Genomic DNA, 14,512 nt, shown 5'->3' with positions numbered 1-14,512 from the left:
ATCCATTCGGCCCTCAGTCACCCCACATTCTGTCAGAGGACCCCTTCTTCCTCACTTCCAAGTACAGAAAAGACCCTCCTGTGCTTAGGGAATCATCAGAGAGGAAATCTACTGTATTCCAAGACATTTTCTGGGGGGCAGTGGTTGAGAGTGCGGTGCTTCTCAGAAATGTTTCATGTCGAGGGTAGCTCGCAGCTGAAGGGTGTGGTCCAGGCCTCAGCCAGATGCGAGCATGGCAGGTGAACGGGCCCTGGACACTCAGTCCTGTCTCCATTCCTCGTCGGCTTCCTTCTTGGGTGCTCATGATCTTCACTGGCTGGCACACAGCCTGGAGCAGGCTAAGTTCAGCTTTACCTTCTTTCTTTGCTAGCATCACCCACAGTTCTGGGGCCTGTCACGCCAAAAGCCCATGCTGTGGGCTCAGGACAGGGCTCACCGCGGGTACCAGCCTGCCTGAAGGCCGCCCCACCCCATCCCGAGGGTCTCTGAAGGTGGCCTTTAAGGACAAGATGAGCTGACAAGGTTCCCCAGACAAAGTGAGGGGAAGCAGGAGACCAGAGGCCAGGCAGAGGAGGAGAAACCAAAGACTCAGATCTGAGGGTGAGATGTTATTTTAGGTTCAATCTAACTTAATCAACCCAAAGAAAATTGAGACGTAGAACTGAGTAAGGAATCCAGGCCCAACAAGCAGGAACCTGGGACGAGAGCAGGGACCAATCGGCCAGTGCAGGTCTGCAAGATGACCTGGACTCCAGTCTAGACACCAGCTCAACAAAAGGACTGGACACTAGCCTTGTGGGGGGGGAGGGGGAGGACTTGAGGAGCAGCTTTCTCCCAGGGATGCAGCCTGGAGGGGACAAGCGCCAGGGGACCATCAGCAAAGCGTGTGAAGGGAAGAGGGGCCCTGGGTGGGGCAGAGGCAGACTTTGCCGAGAGGCCACAGGGAAGCAAGGAATTCGGGAAGCTCTTTGTGATAAAAGGCGCAAGGAAGCTCTAAAGGATGGATTCGCAGAGGAGGGTCTCTCACTGGGATAGAATAGTGGCAGATCATCACTCAGATCCAGTGCAGGTGATTCCTCTGAGATGGCCAAAGACCCGAGTAGCTCTGGTCTCCAGGAGCTCTTCCCAAAGCCGTAGCAATGCCAGGGGCTCCTCAGTGGAGCTTCCAGCCTCCAGTCTGAACTCTGAGCCCAGTGAAAATGCAGACCTGAGCGGAGCGACACTTTGAGCAGTCCCTGGCTTCCCTGGAGTACGGGGAGGGCAGGAAGGACAAGTGTGAGATGTCTGTGGACCTGCAGGATGGGCAAGGAACCAGACAGAGGAAGGGGGAGGAATGAAGCGTGAACCAGGAGGCTGAGCAGGTGACCCAGTCCGCTCCTAGAGCTGCCCCTGGCCAGGGGTGCAGGTGCTCCTGCAGTCAGGGGGTGACGGCCCCCCAGGAACCAGCAGTAGAAGCCCATCCTGTGGGTCAGGTGGGACTACCTCTCTACCTAGAGCACAAGGACCCTGCGCTTCCCTTCCCAGGGCCTCCCACCGGGTCCCCAGCCTGGGGCCAGAGGGCAGGACTCTGCTGGCTTCCTTCGCTGAGGGGCTCAAGCAGGCTTCCAGGGGCCGTCCAGGAGCTCCCACTGAGTTCAGAGCTGTCTTAGCATTCCTAAAGACTGAGTCCATCATTGCCTTGGAAATCATCCTCTGTGCGTGTTCCTCCTCGCCCCCCACAGACCTCCAGAGTCATCCTCAGCACTGCTGGGGGTCAGGGGAGAGGGCGTTTATTTGGTTGGTGTGAATTCAGTTTGGAGGAGAGAATTAGAACATCCAAAGGAAGGGTAAGAAGGGAAACTTTGTGTTACGTGTGTGTACAAGAGGTGTTTCTGGTCGCATTTGGAGCTGAGTAATGTTGATCCATACTGAGTTCTCGGCTGTAGGTCATTCAAGAAGTATTCAGGTTATTTAGATCTCTGATCACAGCTATATCCTTGGGACTAGAGATTTCTCTCCAGAGAAATACTAAAATCGGAAAAGAAAAGAACAGTCTTCATCTAGTCAGCAGGTTGGAAAGGTGTCCCAAATCTGACCCTTAAATGGAAACGCGTTTCTGAAACATGTTCGTGACACCACCCTGAGCCATCTGTGGGCTTGTGTACCACAGAAACAGATTTTAAGTTGAATTAAAGCCCACTGCAGTGGCGGACATACTGTGTTTCTCATCTCTAAAAGCGCCGTAAGGCCCATGTGAAAACTCACACAGGTGTTTATAAGCCATCACCCCCTCTAACCATCTCAGGACTCACCACGGGGGTGTGGGACTGCCTGGCTCAGATGCCAGGGGTGAGCATGGCTCCGTGCTCCAAAAGCAGGGTCAGCCTCACCCCCAGACAGAATAGATGGCCACACACAAGAGGTCATTGGAGAGACACTGGGAAGCTGAGGCATGTCTCCACAGAAGTCATCTTCTGTTCACGGGGCAGGGAGTTCCAACACAGGACAGGCTTCCCGTGGGCTTCAGGTATCACATAACTTGAGGACACATCAGATGCCTTCCGAGGAGAGCAGCAGAAGAAAGGTTTTGTCGGAGGGAGGAAAGAAAGCTGGTCTGGAGCCTGACATTGGGAACAAGTGGCCAAGATGGTGGGTCACAAGCAGCCAGGGATGGTGTGAGTTTCTTAGATCTTAGGGACAGACTCCGAGTTAAAGGAGAGCCACTGTGAGAAGGAAGGGGACAAGTCTATGAGCAGGCATCTCCAGCCATGCACCTTGGTGGTGGCCTGGAGAAGACACTGGGCATGAGTTTTAGCAGCAAGGAAAGCGATGCACAGACTCCCCTATCTCATGGGTCTGAAGAGCCCCAGGGCGCTCGGTCGAGGTCCTGGGGCTCGTGAGGGAACTCCAGGGCTTGTCTTGCTTCCTACCCATGCCCCACTGACGTCACACCAGGATACCACTAGTGCCCAGGCTCCTTCTGAGCAGCTGCTCTCCACTCCTCAGCTGGCCCTACTGAATCTGGGCACCCTGGGGGGCATCCTGCCTGTCTGATTCAGGAAGGAGTTGGTTTTGTCTGGCTGGGGGGAGACTGGGTGAGGTCATGTCATCCAGTCTAGGAGTTACGAAGAGACGAGACGTAGTGGCCTATTTTCCACAGCTCCTGACCGTCCCCACTCCCCCGCACAGACGGAGCCCCTCCACAGCTGGTGGGCACAGCAGGCCTGCACTCTGCCCAGGTTGGCTCAGCTGGAGGCGGGGGTCCCTGGATCACCCCCACAGGGGCTAAGGATATGGCGGGAGAACAGCTCCCAGGCCTGGTTTCCATCCCCTCTGCAGGAAGCCTCGCCCCTCTGAAGATATCACCCAGGACACTGTCCAGATCCGTAGCTGGAATTTGGCCTCTGGGCAGGTTCCATCCCGTACTTCAGTTGGCTGCTGTCCCCTCCAGGCCTTTGCCTTCTTGAGATGTTTGCTGAGCTGAGACTTCTGCTCCCTGGCGCCTGAGCCTCCGTATCTAACCACTGCGCTGACTCGCCAGCTGTCAGTATTCCACTGGGTTTCCTGCCTACAGCTTTTCATCCCTTTGCACTAACCCCACCCCAGGATATTTTTCAGTGGCTTTTGCTTCTGCGTGGAGATTTCCTTCTCATCTTTCCTCCCAGCCGTCTTATCTTGTGTATTCTCCCTCCTCCACTTTCCTTTTTACGCTCCTCCCGTCCACCCTTGATCCACCCACATACTCGACTGACGTTGCACAAGCAGTGTGCTCTCAACACCAAACCAGAGACCTGGTGCCGTCATGCGCTCAAATCCGTTTTCTGGGGGTGGCTGGCTTCAGAGCAGGGCATACAGCAGTGGACAGGTGGGGGAATAGAAAAGCCAGCGAGGCTGGCTCCACGGCCTTTGATGCTGGAAAAAGTCGCCAGGCGTAGAATTCACTGGTCCATCCCACTGGGGATTTGCTTCCAAAATGGCGGCACCATTTGCTGCTATTAAAAGGAGCCCACTTAGCTTTCGTGTTGCCATGGGGCTTGCCTTCCTTGGGGCCTGTAGGGGAGAGAAGTGATGTGTTTGGTGTGGTTGAAGGGCATCATCCAACCTTGTAGATCTTGGAGGTGTTTTGCTCACTCCTGGCTTCTCTCCTGCACACACCTCCCCCGCCCCAAACGCATTAGGCTCTGAGATTATGGCTCCTGGGGCTTCGGCGCTGGAATGGGGGGGAAGCCAGCAGAGGAGGGAGAGGTCTGCCTCCCCAGCAGCCTAGCTGTCCTCAGTGAAAGCCAAAGCCAATGAGGGAAATGCCAGCCAAGTAAACTTCTCTTTGTGTACGTGTTCTCTCTTTTCAAGTTTGCTTCAGTGTGAAAGTCCCTCTTTAAGGTAAGGCCTCCAGAGTGGGGAGTCTTTCCAGGTAGGTGAGCCCTCAGGCCGGGTGACACGGAGGCCCCTTTCAACCTCATGATCTGTTCCATCCAGCCATCCACACTGCATGGCGGGACCCCCAAGGGAGGCCTTTCCTGCATGCTCCTGCATGACTGGGCTGTGCTGAGAGAAAACTGGGAAGTGGGCCTGAGACCCTCACACCCTCACCAACTCAGCGGCCGGAGGAGGAGCCCTGCTGAACAGGCAGCCCCTTCCCCTAAAGCCAGCCCACTGGCCAAGGGACCTCCTGAAAGCGTGAACCATGAAGACAGAGCCCCGGGGACCATGAGAGGCTGTCCTCACCTTCCACCTGGCAGAGCAGGAATGGGGCCCAGTCGGTCCCTGCAGACATGTAAGGACATCCCGCTGGCCTGTGTCCGTGCCAGAGTGAGAGCCCTTAGCCTCCGAGAGGCTGCAGGGTCCCGCCAAGAGCCAGGATGCTGGCCCAGGGCTGGAGGGCATGGGAGAAGTCCAGGAACCTGTTTTTAGTAGTTGGCCCAGGTGATGGCATGGAAAAGTGGACAGGGCACTCGCTTTCACCCCAGAGAGGCCTGGGTAGGAATAGAATTGCTGTCCCAGGATAGTCGTGTGAACCTGGGAATTCACTTCCAGCCGCCTAGAGCCGCGACCTCCTTATGTGTAAAATGGGGTTGAGGACACCCGCTCACAGAATTACCCCAGGGTTAGTTTAGAAACCTCAGATGTTCTGCATACTACAGATTCTCAATAAATTTTAGTTCCTGTCTCTCCATTCATCACCCCCAACCCAGCCTGTTAAAGCCCCTCTCCCTCTTATCCCAAGACTCCAAGAATCAAGAGTTAAGGACTGCAGGAGGTGGCGTGGTATTTGGAGGCTGGGGTGTGGCATCAGATGCAGCCAGGTTCTGACTGTGGCTGTAGGATCTTGGGAAAGTCACCTCCTCTCTCTGAGCCTCAGTCTGCTGATCCATAGAATGGGGATGACAAAATCTACCACACTGGATTGCTGTGAGGAGAGGAAAAGCTAACGATGTGAGATGATGAGGAGAGCCCTTCATACACAGTGAGTGCTGGGGATGGCGCTGATGCTGTCAGTGACGGAGACAGTGGGGGTCTAAGCTGAGGGAGGCCAGTCTGGACAATATTTCTGTCCCAAAGGGGTGGAGGGGCCAGGATGAGGGATGACACCCTGTGCTCAGGGCAACAGCCATCCATACAGGGCAGAAAGGCAGAGACGGGCAGAGAACACAGTTCAGACGCTGCCCGAGAGCCTCCTGGGCTTAATTCTGACACAGCCACTGGTCTGAGCTGGGAGAGTACTAGAAAGGAGGCGCTGCAAGACAGTTACTCACCCCAGATGCCAATATTCCTAGTCCTTTGCCCCTTGGAAGACCCCCGAGGTTCCCCAACTTTTATTCTGTGAACGTGCTCGCCAGCTTTACTCTTCTTGCCTTTGGTCTCGGCAGTGTTTTTGCTGAGCAGGGCTGTGTGGCTCTCAGTGCCCCAGCCCTGAAATGGTAGCAGTCACAGCTTCCCAGGTATTTCTAAGCCAAGCAGCCTCAGTGGGGCGTCCTTGACTCTACACAAGAGATTACTCCGTCAGGGAATTCTGACTGCGGAGCGTCTCTGTGGCCAAGGGCTGGAGGGCCCACCTGTGCTTTGCTTTGGTCCTCCCAGCACCCACCCCAGGGGAGGGATCTGAGCCCTAGGCTGGGCATTTCCATAAGCTCCAAAGTTTTTATTTACGACTTAATAGCTGTGAGGTTGGGATTCGCCTTCATGGATTCACCAAACTAGTGTATATGGAATTTAATCTCCTCCCTGCCCCATGGACACTTAAGGTAACACACACATCCTGCCTGGGAGCATGGGACCCACTAGGCTGTGCCTGATGGAAAGTGGGGAGAGCAGGGGCCATCGGAGAAGGTTCTCGAGAGTTGCTGGATCTTGGCAGAGAAAGCCAGGAAGGGTTGGGAAGAGAGAACTACACGGGACAAGGCATGAAAGGGAAAAGGGAAAGGCAGGATTCAGATCAGCTCTTCTTAATGGGTATTTAGTGAGCATGTGCTCTGTGCCTTCTGGGAAGGCCTGGAGGGGGAGGTAAACATAGAAAAGAATCCCCTACGAACACAAACACGTTCAAGTCACCGTGTGACGTGAGGAGCTTAGATGGCAGGAGGAGATACTGAACACGAAGTACTTGAAGAATACCAGGCAATGGATGAAATTCAGGATTTGACTCTGGGTGGGGAGTCTTGAGGCTTGCCTGTCGAGGTTAGAGGACGGAACGGGAGAGATGGCACGAAGAAGATGGCCTCCCCAGTCAGGCCTCTGTGGGTCACAGGACCCACTTCCCACCCGAGGTCTCATAGAAGATCTTGTCCAGAAGGGCCACGTAGCTGGCTGAGCAGTGCCCTCCTGCCTGCCTCTGCAGAGAAGGCTACAGGGTGGTTCTGCAGCCGGGGGGCGGGGGGGCATAGCGGTCAGAGGCTGGATAATGTGCGTCAAAGTAAAAGCAGATAGAATCTCCAGCTTTTCCCATGGAGGGGCTGCGTCCTCCAGCCCTCAAGCCAGCATTTGCGCTCTGAAGGGTGTAGGCACCAAGGGACATTTTGCCACCTGACAGGGTTCCCCCGTCCACACCAGCCTACAAGTCCAGGACCTTGAAACTCCAGGGCTGCATCTGTCATAGCGGAGGGAAGCTCTTGGAAACCCAGTTTTGCATCTCGGGGGATCAGTGCCCTGTTTACTCCCCATTGTTGGTGCTGGGATAAAGGGTGATAACAGAATTGGACTTGGCCTCAGCTTGACGCTCAGACGTTATTCTAGAGTTCCAAGCTCTAGCAAACACACATTGGGTTAGTGAAGCTTCGTTAAGGTTGTTCATCAACCTCAGTCTCTTCAAAGAGAGAAGACCTGGCTCACAGGCCTGCATCTTTTTGAGCCTGCATGTTATTCGGGTCCCTCCTTTCTGAGACCTACTCCACCCCCAAAGGGGTTTTCTTGAGCACAGAGCTTGGATGTCAGTGGAGTATTTCAGGTGTGTGAGCCCAGCTAGGTGTGGAGGAGGGTCCAGAATGATGGGGACAGTGAAATAAGATCATTGCCTGAAGTAGGGAGATGGGCAGATAAGACTGGAGTGGGGATTGTCAGCTGAGATGACTTAGAAAATAAACCAGACCTTGACTGGGAGCTTCAGCCGCTCCTTCCTTCTCCTCGCAACTAACTGGCGCCTCCCCTAGTGTTGGAAACGACAGGATTGATGGTCCTCCTGGGGAGGTGTGGCAGATTCAGGCTACAGGTACCCAGGTACCTAGGATGTGGGTGTTCCACTGAATGATCCAGAATACCCTCACCCCAAAACAGGAGCTTTCAGAACTTAGCCCCGACGCTGTATCACAGGCAGTGAGCTAAGAGGAAAACACTGGACGGGGCTGGGTCCAGGTCCCTGCTGTGAGAGCCTGTGAAACCCTGAACAAGGCACTGAATCTCTCTTCTCCTTTCCTGTAAAGTGAGGGACTTGCATTGTCCCTAAGGTTTCTCCCAGCCCCAGGCACTCTGTGTAAACGTGCTCCATGAGGGCGGGGATGTTTGCAGGTTTTGAATCAACTTTATTATAATAACATTTACAGAGCTGAAAAGTTACCTGTTTAAAGTGTCCATTTTTTAAAATTTATTTTGAGGTACGCGGGCCTCTCACTGTTGTGGCCTCTCCCATTGCAGAGCACAGGCTCTGGACGCGCAGGCTCAGCGGCCATGGCTCACGGGCCCAGCCGCTCCGCGGCATGTGGGATCCTCCCGGACCGGGGCATGAACCCATGTCCCCTGCATCGGCAGGCGGACTGTCAACCACTGCGCCACCAGGGAAGCCCTAAGGTGTCTATTTTGATGCATTTTAACAAACCTATGTAACCACCGGCTCATGAATGTAAAGAACATCTCTAGGGCTTCCCTGGTGGCTCAGTGGTTGAGAATCTGCCTGCTAATGCAGGGGACACGGGTTCGAGCCCTGGTCCGGGAGGATCCCACATGCCATGGAGCAACTAGGCCTGTGAGCCACAACTACTGAGCCTGCACGTCTGGAGCCTGTGCTCCACACCGAGAGAGGCCGCCATAGTGAGAGGCCCACGCACCGCGATGAAGAGTGGCCCCCGCTTGCCACAACTAGAGAAAGCCCTCGCACAGAAACGAAGACCCAACACAGCAAAAATAAATTAATTAATTAATAAACTCCTACCCCCAACATCTTCTTAAAAAAAAAAAAGAACATCTCTATAGCCAAGCAGTTCCCGGGTGCTTCTGCCCCCGGCAGCCCCTGATCTGCTTTCTGTCCCTGGAAAGGAGGTTTCTGTTTCCTAGGGTTTCACGTATATGGAGTCATGTTGTACGCACTCTTTTGTGTCTGGCTTCTTTCACTCAGCATCATGTGTTTGAGACTTATATTTTTACCTTTTTATTATGGAAAATTTCAAGCATGTACAAAAGTAGCGAGACAAGTGGAATCCCCATGTGCCCATCACCCAACTGCAAAGACTACTAGCAGGCTCTGCTTAATGTGTTAGGGGAGGGATGTGTTTCTGTTTCGTTCACAGCTGCGTCCTCAGCAAAAACTCCTGGCACATAGTAGTAATTCATATATCTGTGTGGAATGAATGAATGAATTCTGTAGATCTCCAGTGTTTTTCCAGAGAATGTTTCTCTCTTAGTTCCATCTCAAAATTCTCTTCTCACCTTTTATGGCCCAAGAGCTATGCCAGTATGTGCCTGGGAATTTGGGGTGATAAGATCCTGCATTAGGAAACCTGAAATTGTTGAATGGTAAGAGAAGGTGGGTGACCTCATCGTGATTTGAGAGGCATCTATTAGCGTGTTTACAGTTCCCGCTTCAAAGCCAGTAGGCAGAGCAACCATATGTCCCAGGCCAAGAGAGCTTGATCTCCATCCAGGACATGTTCATAAATACGGGGCGGGGGATTGGAGTGGGGGATTGTCGAGTGCAGGATCAGGGCTTTCGCCAGGACTGATTGGAAAGTTTCTTCACTGAGTACCCAAAAGCATCCCTAGAGTGGCTAAACTCAGCAGCTGTCAACAATGACACTGATTTGAAAAGTCCATGATAAATGAAAAAGGGCCCCGGTTAGAGGCAGAGCGGGTCTGGCTTTGCCGCTGTGCGTCTGCCCACTTGCAGCAGGAGCAGCCATGGGGCCTGCTGCTGCACGTCCCACTGCATGGGGCCAGCTCGCTGCGGAGCCTGGCACCGGGGCTCAGGCCTTGGGCAGGCCACAGCAGGCAGGGTGCTGTCTCCTCCTAAGGCTTTTTATTCCTGCAGAGCGACATTGTATTTTCTACACATTGTCAGCTCCAGACATCCCTGCTTGGTGCCCCTTTGCCCTCCTTCCAGGTCTACCCATCAGTGGGTTGTAAAATCAATTTAGTGGGTCAGGTGCAGAAAACATTTTTCATGAAGACTAGGATAGGGTAGAATTGGGTCGAGTAGAGAAGAAGAGAAAAGGAAAGAAAAGAACAAAGTAGAGAGGCTAGAACACAGACTGCATCACATACGGTGAGGGTAAAGTGTAGCAGCTGCATCTCTTCTTGGGGACGGTGGAATGAGGTGATGTCCACTAGGTCATATATAACATGTATTTCTTACTCTTGGTCATAGCGAAGAATTTCGAAGGGCTGTCTTCCCCTTCACCCCTAGGAAATGACCCCCAAGGGCCTAGTGGGGACGGCAGCCTCGTGCATTTTGAGGGATGCAGGGCGGAGGGCAGTTGTTTGCTTGTTGGCTGATTGGTTGGTCGGTTGGTTGGTTTATTGGTGGAAGCCGGTGGCTGGCCGCCCGGGCTGGGCTCGGCGCTTCAGCCCTTTTGCACAGGTGACCGCCTTGACGCCTCTCAGCGGGAGGCAGGACGGCACACACCAGGGGCCCGGCCCGGGGTCAGAACAGGCTGAATCCAATCCTGGCTCCACCCCGTGCGGCCCCACCTTGGGCCAGCTGCTTGCTAGTCTTTGCAGTGGGAGTTGGGGTAGCTGTGAGGTTAAATGCATCAGGCAGGTCTCCATCCCTGAGCTTTATTATGTTGTCCACACGGAGGGACTGAGCCGTGCCGCTGCTGGAAGTACACGGCAGGCCCCCGAGCAGGGCCTCTAGCCTGTGCGGGAGACAGTTACTGAGTAAGTCACTTTTTAGCCCCAGTTACAAGGAGGCACAGGGCGATCAAGGAGGCACAGGGCGATCAAGGTATGTGAGGGGGACCAGCCTGGGTTGGGGCTAGTTCTCTAGGAAGGGGCATTTCTTTCCCACATAGCAGTTCCAGACCCTTCTTATTAGCAGCAGGATGGAGGCCTTTTGGCCTCAGGAATGGTTTCCGAGCTCCTTTGCAGCATTTGAGAGGGAAACGGGCATTCCTTTCTTCTCACATCTTGTCTTGGAGGGGGCGGGCTCCCCTGTGTGAGAAGAGCTCTTGCTCTGGGCTGTCACCTGGGGACTCAGCGGGGTCCACTTAGTTAAGGCCCGGCTGTGAGCTGGGTACTGCGAGCGACAGAAGATGCAGGTGGCCCCGAGATGCTACTTGCCTTGCCAGGGAGCCAATATTCTTGGGGCACTTGGAGACACCTCTAGGCCATTTAAAACTCCAAACTGAACGTCGTCAAGGGCCAGTGAGTGCCGTAGACTGTGAGGGTGCGTCCTTGACCACACGGCCCAAAATGAATCTTGGCTGAAATGTATGCTTTATACCTTTTTACCACGTTTTAACAGCAGATAGTCACAGCCAAAGGTGTGTCCACGTGTGGACCTGGGCAGGCCTGGGAGGGTTTCAGGAGGCAGGTGTCAGCACCGCCCTTCAGAACTGCCCAGAAATGTCTCCTTCCCTAAAAGGAATGAAGAAATGCTGTGTCTGTGAGGCCAAAGCTACGAGACAAACGGTTCCACCTGGTCTTGAAATAGCCTTAGACAGAGAGCCTGCGTCCGGGGGACTTTTCCCAACCATTTTCATAGGGACCCTTCAGCCTTCCCATGGAGCACCACACAGGCCCAAGGCAACGCCCCATGTGGGGGGCCTCCACGGTACGAGGGACTTGAGCGAAAGGAGACATTTACGGTCCTGAGACTGCTTCTCAGGGCTTTCTGCTCTCTGTGGATTCCTCAGAGTTATTGTTCCACAGAGAATTTCAGGCCTTCTTTGAGGGGAAGCTTTGAAATCTGTGATTCCTAACTTAGCAGTGAAGTTGCCACCCCTTCCAGAATCTGCTGCAGTGAACTCTCTCCAGGAAAACCCAAAAGTGCCCATACATACAACACACTGGATTGTATTTCACGAGGTTCCCGGAAGCCCTGAAGTCCCTCGTCTAGTACAGGGGTTGGCAAACTCTGACCCACCGGCCAAGTCCAACCTACTGCCTCTTTTTGTGCAGCCCTCAGGCTAAGAATGGGTTGTACTTTTTTCTTCAGTGGTTGAGGAAGAATGGTGACACTTGACCATTATAAGAAGTTCGAATATCTGCGTCCATAAATAAAGTGTGACTGGGACGCAGCCACTCGCAGTCACTGACACTTTGCCTAGGGCTGCTTCGTGCCACACGGCAGAGGGGAGTGGTTGTGACAGAGACCCCATGGCCCACCAGGCCTAAGATATTTACTAGCTGGCCTTTCACAGACAACGTGCCATCCATGCTCTAAGAGTGGGAACCCAGGTCAGGAAGTCTTGTTTGAAATATTTTAGTTTTACTTCAAATGATTGAGCCATGGAATACACAGGTAGAAGCAGCTTTGAAAATCACCTCAACAAGCTCCCCACTTTATCAGGGACCACATTCCCTGCTTCTGTGGGAGCAGGGGATACAGGGAGTTGTATCTTGGGTTCCCCTTTCAAGCTTCTGTAGGTTTCTAAGCTGGCCCTGCCTTCCAAAGGAACCTTCAGGTAGAAGCCCCCAAATTTTGTTTAAAAAGCACCGTAACAGATGTTCCAAGTGTGGTAACAGCTTCTTCAGAACAGGGATACCTGCCCTCCCCTGTAAAGGAGATCCCAGAGGGCTGAGTCTGCAGACTCCTGTAAACCACTGATGTACAGACAAATTGTAGCTGGCTGAACTCCTTTGATCCCTGAAGTATTTCTAGTGTGAGGGAGGAGGTTAGTGGTAGCTAATAGGAGTTTCCAAAGCGACTCTTCAAACGGAATTTATAAAACTGTGGATTTTTTAATAATCTGGGAAACAGTTACGAGGGAAAAGGAGAGACGGGGAATAGTTGAATTCCATCAAGCAGTGGATTTGACAGAATTCAGCTGTAGTTGGTAGTTCAGAATGCCTCTTGGTCTGAGGGACTTAGTCCATTTAAAAAATACATTTAGGGGCTTCCCTGGTGGCGCAGTGGTTGGGAGTCCGCCTGCCGATGCAGGGGACACGGGTTCGTGCCCCGGTCCGGGAAGATCCCACATGCCGCGGAGCGGCTGGGCCTGTGAGCCATGGCCACTGAGCCTGCGTGTCCGGAGCCTGTGCTCCGCAATGGGAGAGGCCACAACAGTGAGAGGCCCACGTACGGCAAAAAAAAACTAATAATAATACATTTACATATGCAGACTGCCCCAGGAGTGAAGCGGCTTTCCCTCAGACATGGTTTAGATGAGGTGGTGGACCAGATTATGGGGGAGGGGGCATTCGACCTGAGGCTTGGGTGGCTCCCCATCTCTGTATGCTAGTAGCAGAGGCCAGCCTGCTGCCATGATTCTCTCCTGTGGACCAGGGAATGGCCAGGAACCAAGTGGCTTCCCATTTTTACATGTCATGAAGCTAATCATTTGTGCCTGAAAAGCAAATGGGTCTTGATTTTCTTTTTCCCTAAAAGGTGGAAACAGCTTTACTAAATAGAGGCCACAAGCTGGAGGGCCGTGCAACCCATTCAACCAGGCTGCTCTATTTTTAATTGAATTCGTTGGCAAAAATTAGGAGATCTAACATGAAAATGTGTCTGGGGTATTTGTTGGGAATTCAGGAGACCTAGGAACCTTGGGTCTGTGTCCCTGAAGGAACACATCAGCTGCTGGGGCATGTGCTGCCCACTTTGCCACCAGCTCTACAGCTCCTTGTGGACACACACACACCCTCCGGCTCATTACAGAGAAAAGAAGAAATGATGTCATAGCCAGCACTGCTAAAAGTAAAATTCATCTTCTTTCTTCCTTTTTGTTTTTCTTATCTTGCTTTATGCCAGAAAGTTTAAAGACAGCCCACTAGGATATACAAAGAACATACTGTAAATGTAATGGCAGTGAAAATGAGGAAAGACAAACAAGGTTAGGAAGGCAATAAAAGGATCAGGAACGTCCTTTTGGGTGGGTCACAATTCTGGCTCTTAGCTTTTGAGAGAAGACTGGTTAGTCCTAGTATTTGGAGTACACAGGAGATGAAAGCACACAGGTCACCCCGGTGATACAGTGATTATTCTGTGAACTGAGATCAGGGATCATCCCAAAGGCAACGCTCTTTGTTCCAACCATACTGTTGTGATCAATATTGACAAAGAAGCAATACTAATAATTTACATTTACTCTCTGCTGTGTAATGTTCTCATCACTTAAATGTATTATTTCACTTAATCCTTATAACAAGTATATGGGGAGGACTACTAATATTCCCATTTTACAGATGAGGAAACTGAGGCACAAGAGAGAATTCCTGATTTGCCCAAGGCCACAAAGTTTAGCGTGCATGCTAAACCACTAGGCTACGCTGCCTCTCAGAGGGCGACATCTAAAGAAACCAGTGTGGTTTGCCAGTGAGCTCTTGGGTATCCTGATTTTATAAAGACCGATATAAAATAACTAAGGAATGGCATGAAATTCAGAAGGAATACCAGTATATTGTGTGACCCTGAGGGGAAGCTGAATCCAGAACAAATAGGCTTTCAGACTACAAAAAGTCCCTTTGAAACTGCTAAGAAAAAGAAGGAAGAAAGAGATCCACTGCTCCTTTACACAGAGGGACTCAGCAAGGCTGCACGTCAGAATCACTCACGGAGCTATAAAAAAAAATGCAGGGCTTCCCTGGTGGCGCAGTGGTTGAGAGTCTGCCTGCCGATGCAGGGGACGTGGGTTCGTGCCCCGGTCCGGGAGGATCCCACATGCCGCGG

At 52.6% G+C, this 14,512-nt stretch overlaps 1 protein-coding gene across 3 annotated transcripts in view; it reads left to right on the top strand.

Annotated features, from left to right (window-relative positions):
* The window catches only part of PRKCE (protein kinase C epsilon), a 683,788-nt gene that overhangs the window by 512,899 nt on the left and 156,377 nt on the right, over positions 1 to 14,512 (top strand). The gene's annotated exons all lie outside the window — the stretch shown is intronic.

The sequence above is a fragment of the Tursiops truncatus genome, chromosome 14 (assembly GCF_011762595.2).
Source record: "Tursiops truncatus isolate mTurTru1 chromosome 14, mTurTru1.mat.Y, whole genome shotgun sequence".
In the NCBI taxonomy this organism is placed as follows: domain Eukaryota; kingdom Metazoa; phylum Chordata; class Mammalia; order Artiodactyla; family Delphinidae; genus Tursiops; species Tursiops truncatus.
The sequence above is the reverse complement of the archived record's forward strand: the minus strand, read 5'-3'. Positions and strand labels throughout refer to the sequence as shown.